Raw genomic sequence first — 7109 nt, forward strand, 5'->3', positions numbered from 1 at the left:
CCTCAGTTTCCTCAGAAGAAGCACAGCAGGGAGGAGACTCGGTGGGTAAATCTTGATGTCAGTTTTTCTGTATCTTTCATACCTTTATTTAAAGAATAATGTTCTCTAATCATTTTCTTTATATTTCTGTCTCTGCTTTTTATTTTTATTGTATCACTTGTATGATTTTTCCTATCCTTTCACTCTTAATTGGTATTCTCTTGTGAGTTTAGGTGTGTTCCTGTAGGCAACAGATGAATGGATTTTCTTTCCTGATCCATCTAGCTATTCTATGCCTTTTAAAAATAAGTTTATTCTATATGCATTGAAAAAGGTAAATTATATAAAGGGCATGTTACTATATTTTGTATGTATTGTGGAAGCCTTTGTTTAGCAAGAGTCTGTTTCTATATGCACCGTTTGAGTAATTATTATAGGATTGGTTTAATTGTTGCATGTATTATCATCTCATGTCTGTCTGAAAAGGCTCTTCTCTCTTCTTGAAGTCTAAACTATAGCATTTCAGGCTAGTAGACTATAGGCTAGAAGTTTAATGGAATAGTAATTGTTGGGGTAACATATTAAGAGTAATACCTTGAATAATAATGAGATGCAGATCATATCTCAGATAATTATAGAGAATCTCAGACATTATTTAGAATCTAATGTCCAAGTCACATCACAGTCAGATCTTTAAGAACAGTGAAAATATATAGTAATTTAACTGCTCTGGCAGACAGGAACAATAGTCCCAAATCATGGAACTCAAAATCTTAAGTCTCATTGATGAGAAAATTAAATCAACATTCCTTGGAAATAAAGCAAGGTATTATTCCTTATAATCTGTTACCCCAATGAATTTTCTTCCAATAGGATGCTATTTTAGTGGTGATGCAGGTGCATATCTAGTATTCTCAATTGCATACAGATTAATTATGAAGATATATATGACAAGACATCAAAGTCAACAATCTGTAGAGTTGGTGGAGTTAAAAAGATAGAATCATTGCATTAACACATACATGTCCGTATACTTTTGGGTTTGAGAGCTTGGTGGTGGGGTCTCCAGGAGTTGTCGTGGCACAGGGACAACAGAATTGTGCTTCTCTAGCATGAGTTTGGAACCCCTGATGCAACTAGATGATGAAGAGGCCAGCATCAGCTTTATGTGTTTGTGTGGATATGTCTCAGTGGGATTTTAGGGATCAAGACAGGGTAGAATAGATATGAGAACTTTATAGTACATAATTTGGCCCTGAAGACCCTAACATAAACTGTTAGTAGCCAAGACTGAAAATAAATAACATATTCATCCTTTTTTTGTTTTGTTTTGTTTTGGGGTCACACCTGGCAACACTCAGGGGTTTCTCCTGGTTCTGTGCTCAGAAATCGCTCATAGTAGGCTCAGGGGACCATATGGGATGCTAGGATTCAAACCACCATTCTTCCTGGGTCAGCAGTGTGCAAGGTAAACACCCTACTGCTGTGCTATATCTCCAGCCCCATATTTACTCTGTTGTTGAATTACTTAAGGCTATATTTAAAGTGATGGAATTTATGAGAGATATGGATTATTACTTGGAGCCAGAGAGGTAGCATTAAAGAAATAAATTCGAAATACTACTTAATTCAGCAAAGAGTAAACATATGGGACCCATTCGCATAGAAAGTGATAAATCTAAAAATAGAAAAAGGTGAAGAAAAAGTGGAAAGAAACTGGAATGTAGATAAGAAGAAAAGGTACATATGTAGTGAGCCCATCATTCAATTTAAGAGAATTCCATATATAACAATCTTTATAGGGTTCTTATTTGTCTAAATGATAAAAACCAAAAATAGCATTCCTTTTATTTTTATCTTAGTTCTTTTGGAAAATTTGTTCTTTCTCTTTGTTTTTCTTTTGCAATCACTTCTTTTAAAATAATTTTAAATTTACACCAGTGTGTTTACAAAGTTATTCATAGCTAATTTTAGACATACAATATTTCAGCACCAATCCTACCACCAGTGTCACTTTTCTCCACTGATGTTTCCAGAGTCCACTCCATATCACCAGAACCACCCTTTGTGCCAGTTTGCCATCATCCATCTTTGTTTTGCTTGCTGTCCTTCCCAAATTCATGTAAATTTTAAATATTTTCCATCCCCCTAATTCCATAATTATAATCACATGATGCTCTGCTGTTCAATATGTATTTATACAAGACTACATAAATTTAATAAATTGAAATGAAATAAAATCAATATTTAAGTTCTTCGATTGTGGTAGAAAAATTTAAGTGCTTCTTAGCCCTATGTGCCTATTGACTAAGATATGGATTGTTCATTTAAAGAAAATTTCCATTATTACAGAAACCTATGTTGGACATCAACAAATTACATTTCCATTTCCTTTTCCCAAAGGCCTAAATATTGACAATATTTTAAAAGTAATATTTTATAATGTATTCTATAACTAATGCACTGAATCACCTTTTTTAGTATGTAAAGTAATTTAAATCCCTCAACATTCTCATGACTTAAATACCGTTTTTGTACTCTTTGAAGTGACATAAGTATCACAGAAATTAGATATATCATATGAGCCTGAAAGCTTGTGACTGGCTGAGAATGGTCTGGAGTCCAAACCTAGCACCAGGATATGTGATCTTAACAACTTAGTCATACTGTCTTCTATCAATCATTTTCCTATTATATTCAAATTATTATTATTATTATTATTATTTTGAGAGTCTGCAAGGAGATTACATATGTGTGGGTATAATTAGGAATATGCCATGTGATTAGCCCATAAATTCAACTTGAATGTACATTTCTTTCTTTCTTTTTTGGTGGTGATGAGGTTTGAATCCATGGCTTCACACACACTCTAATGCTGAGCTATGTCCCTGACATCTCCTTTATGTACTTCCACATATCTTTTCCTTTTTCTAAAATATGTATGTTGTAGTAATTACTAATGAATTACTCATCTATTAATGTCATCCACCCAAATAGAACTTTAAGCTCAATTGCTTTTTCTTCTGAAGTTTCCATGAACAAAGGTTGAAAAGAGGACAGATAAAGCAAAAAGTTTTCCTAATAAGAATCTATGTCACTGAGAAGATAAAATAAAGTTATCTTGTAATAATATAATAAGTATGCCCACCAACTCATACTAACTCAATGTTCTACTTAGTGCTCCATCTAAAGCAGAACAAAATTATTGTTTTTTTACATAATATAACTTCATATATTAATATACACACATGTACTTTCAGTGATTCTTCAAATGTCTCATAATAAACAATAAAAATTTTTGTCACAGATTTATTGAAATTATTTTCTAAACTGAAGTGCTAAGGGATACTATTATATAAGGTGCTAAACTCTGTACTATAGAAATATAATTTCTTTTTGTTTTTTTGGCCACACCCATTTGATGCTCAGGGGTTATTTCTGGCTAGCGCTCAGAAATTGCCCTTGGCTTGGAGGGACCATATGGGACACCGGGGGATCGAACCACAGTCCTTCCTTGGCTAGCGCTTGCAAGGCAGACACCTTACCTCTAGCGCCACCCCTTTGGCCCTGAGAGATATAATTTTTAATGATAAAATGTGCTTGAGAACTAGTGGATTACAAATGCTAATCATACATCTTGAAGATAGGGCATCTCTAAGTATACATACAAACACAGAAGAACTGTGTGCAGAAAGGAGATAAAATGATATGCATGATACAACTTCAGTAACTATATTGCAAACCACAGTATCTAACGGTGAAAAAACAGAGGCAGGTGAGGGAGAGAGTAGGAAGGAGTCAGGAGTTTAATTGGGACATTGGTGGTGGGAAATGTGTACTGGTGAAGGGTCTTTTATATTGTATGACTGACACTCAACCATAAACAAGTTTGCAACTGTATATCATGATGATTCAAGTAAAAAAACTATTTATTTAATAAGTACATATACAAGGAATTAAGCCACTTTTCTGTTTCAAGCTGCTTGAACTCTACCATAACTTACAATGCTTTATAAGAACTGCTTCCTGCCTTCCTTTTCAGCTTGATGCAATTCTGGTCCTATCATATCAGTTCCCTTCCTTTTCCTGGAACATATTAAACTCTTTTAATCTTCAGGGTATTTCCAATATTTATGGTTATCTATGCTTATTTCTTCCCTTGAAATTCTTTATATACATTTAAGTTCACTTTCCCTCATAAACCCATCTAACTTGACTCCATTTAAACTTTGCATCATGTTCCACAATATATCTGTGTTTTCTTTAAATTAATTCATATATTATTATTAATAGCATTTATTTATTTATTTTTATTCTTAATTGAAAACATATGAAACCAGGTATCCGAGACAGGAAAATATAAATAGTGGGCACTTTGCCAACCGGGCCAAAAATTTAGAATCTTCCATTTCAGGGGCTAGGAATTAGGAAAAAGGAAGTAATCTAGGTTCCCCACTTGAAAGGTGCAGCAAAGCTGCCCAGCCCCTTTAGTGCCAGAATAACAGGGAGATTAGTGGCTAGGGGTAGCCACAGTAGTAAGGACAGTTGGTAGGACCCAGGGTCGAGCTGCTGGAGGGATGAATTTTCTGTCTTCCATCTCTTCCTGACGTCTTATCAACATCTCCTATATTTCTTCCATGCCATGTGCCAAGACCATGACCAGTCCAGGCTCCTGGTCATATCATCACCCACAGGCTGGTTCTCACAGGCCATCACAACAGCCTGCTTGTCCGGGATACACTTGGCCACGTAATTCTCATCGGAATGGCGATTCAACTGTCTTGTTTCTAGTGGGGCCAGCTCCGTTCATGGGCATTTTTAATCAGCTCATTGATGAAGGAGGCAGGACAGCCACTCTCCACCATAGAGCACTTGATGACAGCCTGGAGCACTGTATCACGGGTTGAGATCATCCTGCCCCAGCGGTTCACTCTGGCTGGCTGCAGAGAGTTCACCCACTCTTGGATCTCATTGTATTCAATTGTCTCCTCCAGATTCTGAAGGTTGGGATTGACATTGTGGATTGTTTTGAGTAGCTGGATGTCTTGCTTCTGTTGCTCCAGCTGGTATTTATGTTCCGTTGAAGTCTTCTCCAGCCCTGCAATCCATGTCTACTGTTGCTGGACCACTGAATGCAGGTGCTTCATGCAGTTGTGATTTGGTAGCTCATCTTTGAGCATCTCAGGCCTCAACCCTACTCACAGGTCACAGGCCACAGGTCACAGGTCATAGTCACTGTGGTGAGACATGATATTGTCAAGCCAGACAATAGCACTATAGCCAAACACAGCATTGTCACAGGCGATCTGCAGCTTGGACAACATTTTCCGCATGATCCAGGGGGTTGGGCACAAATAGGCAACAGTCACAACACTCGGGTCTACTGGACACATCTGTTGCTGGAAAAACCACTGGGTGATGCAGGCATAACAGAATGCATGCTCGCAATGAGGTGCCTGCACTGGCTCCTCCAAGACCACTGCAATTAGGATAGAGAAGATCTTCATCAACATCCCCATGGAAAAGGGTTACATCATACCCCATGTCTCAGCACTGAAATACAGGTCCTTCCAAGTGTTGGAGGGGCAGGTTTCCTGATCACAAGGCTCCCACTCCCTGATGCCTCCACTCAGTGCCATGCAAGAGAAGCTTCCAGTGATCCATCTCGTTGGCTATTCTCCGACCTAGTCTTCCTTCCTGGTAATAAGGTCCATAGTTAAGGGGATGTGTGTGACCTCGCAATCAGGAGCACTCTCCGGACCTCCTCTTGTGGCTCCCTTCCTTCCTTTTTCATTTTACACCTCTCCCTTGACCTACATCTCCAATACCCACCCCAATCCCCCCAAGACATCGCCCTGCAGCCCTCCCACACTCACCTTTTGGAGGGAGCCCATGCAAGCGCAGTACGCACTGCCCCAGAAGCAGTCTGAACTCTGAACCCCTGCTCGTAGGAACTGGGGTTGCAGTGGCCACCAGATAGTCTAATTGCCAGGTTGCAGCCTTCCTGGGAGGGGAAGGTGAAGAGAAAGAAGGAAAAACAAATAATAAATATTAAAAATAAATAATATTATTATATTATATTATAATATTATAAATGTTTACCAGTATTTTTATGTCTCCACCTAGGCTAATAGTAGCTCCTTGAGAAGAGAAGTATATCTAACTTTTTTTTTACCAAGTTAAGGTTTACCAAGTTCAGGTTTCTCCTGAACTTGAAATAGGGCCCAACTAGTGTGTCCTCAATAAACATTAACCAAATTGAAGTAATAAATAATTGAAACTACAAACATTGTTTAAAATTGTGAATATCCATTTACTTTCCAATATTTGTTTGAATATACATACACTCCACCTCTCAGTCACTTACAGTAGACATTTATGCTCCTGTCTTCATCATAGCATGACTTATAATAGCCAAAATCTAGATACAACCCCAATGTCCATGACCAGAAGTCTGACTAAAGACACTATGGTATATATATATATATATATATATATATATATATATATATATATATATATATACACACACAATGAAATACTAGTTGGCTATAAAAAAGATAAAATCAGGAAATTTTCTGCTATGTGGATAGATCTTCAAAACAATATGCTGAGTAAAGCTAGTCAGAACAAGGACAGATACAGAATAATCTTTCTCATATATGGGGTACGAAAACAGTAAGAGTATAAAAATGGCCAAAGACAATAGAACCTAATAACTAGTCTAAAGAACTATACGTATTATGGTGGAGTAACAGGGAACTTGCTGACTTCATGGTTCTTTCTGGTGGAGGTTCTGGTATATGTAAGAATGCATGAAACCCTATAATTAACAAGATTAGAAATAACTTAAATAACATTAAAAACATTTAAAACATTTATTTAAAATAAATTAAATAACATTAAATAATATTAAAAACTAAACTGTTGCAGGTATACAATATCCTGACTCCACAAACCACCATTGGTGTCAGTATAGTTATACTAGTGTCTAATATCTCACAAGACCCTGCCATCCCTTGGCAAACTAATTTATTTAAAATGTAATTATTATAAATGGGTTTGTGTGTTTTTAATGGTAGTAACATGGTTTTGAAGTAGCTTTTTACCTGTTCACCAGAAATATGCCC

The 7109-nt window shown here is 36.8% G+C and overlaps 1 pseudogene; it reads right to left on the reverse strand.

Annotated features, from left to right (window-relative positions):
• Window positions 1-4603: 4603 nt before the first annotated feature.
• On the reverse strand, window positions 4604-5523 carry LOC125999100 (E3 ubiquitin-protein ligase NRDP1-like; annotated as a pseudogene).
• Between the last annotated feature and the right edge of the window lie 1586 nt (window positions 5524-7109).

Source organism: Suncus etruscus, chromosome X (genome assembly GCF_024139225.1).
Source record: "Suncus etruscus isolate mSunEtr1 chromosome X, mSunEtr1.pri.cur, whole genome shotgun sequence".
NCBI classification, from domain to species: Eukaryota; Metazoa; Chordata; class Mammalia; order Eulipotyphla; family Soricidae; genus Suncus; species Suncus etruscus.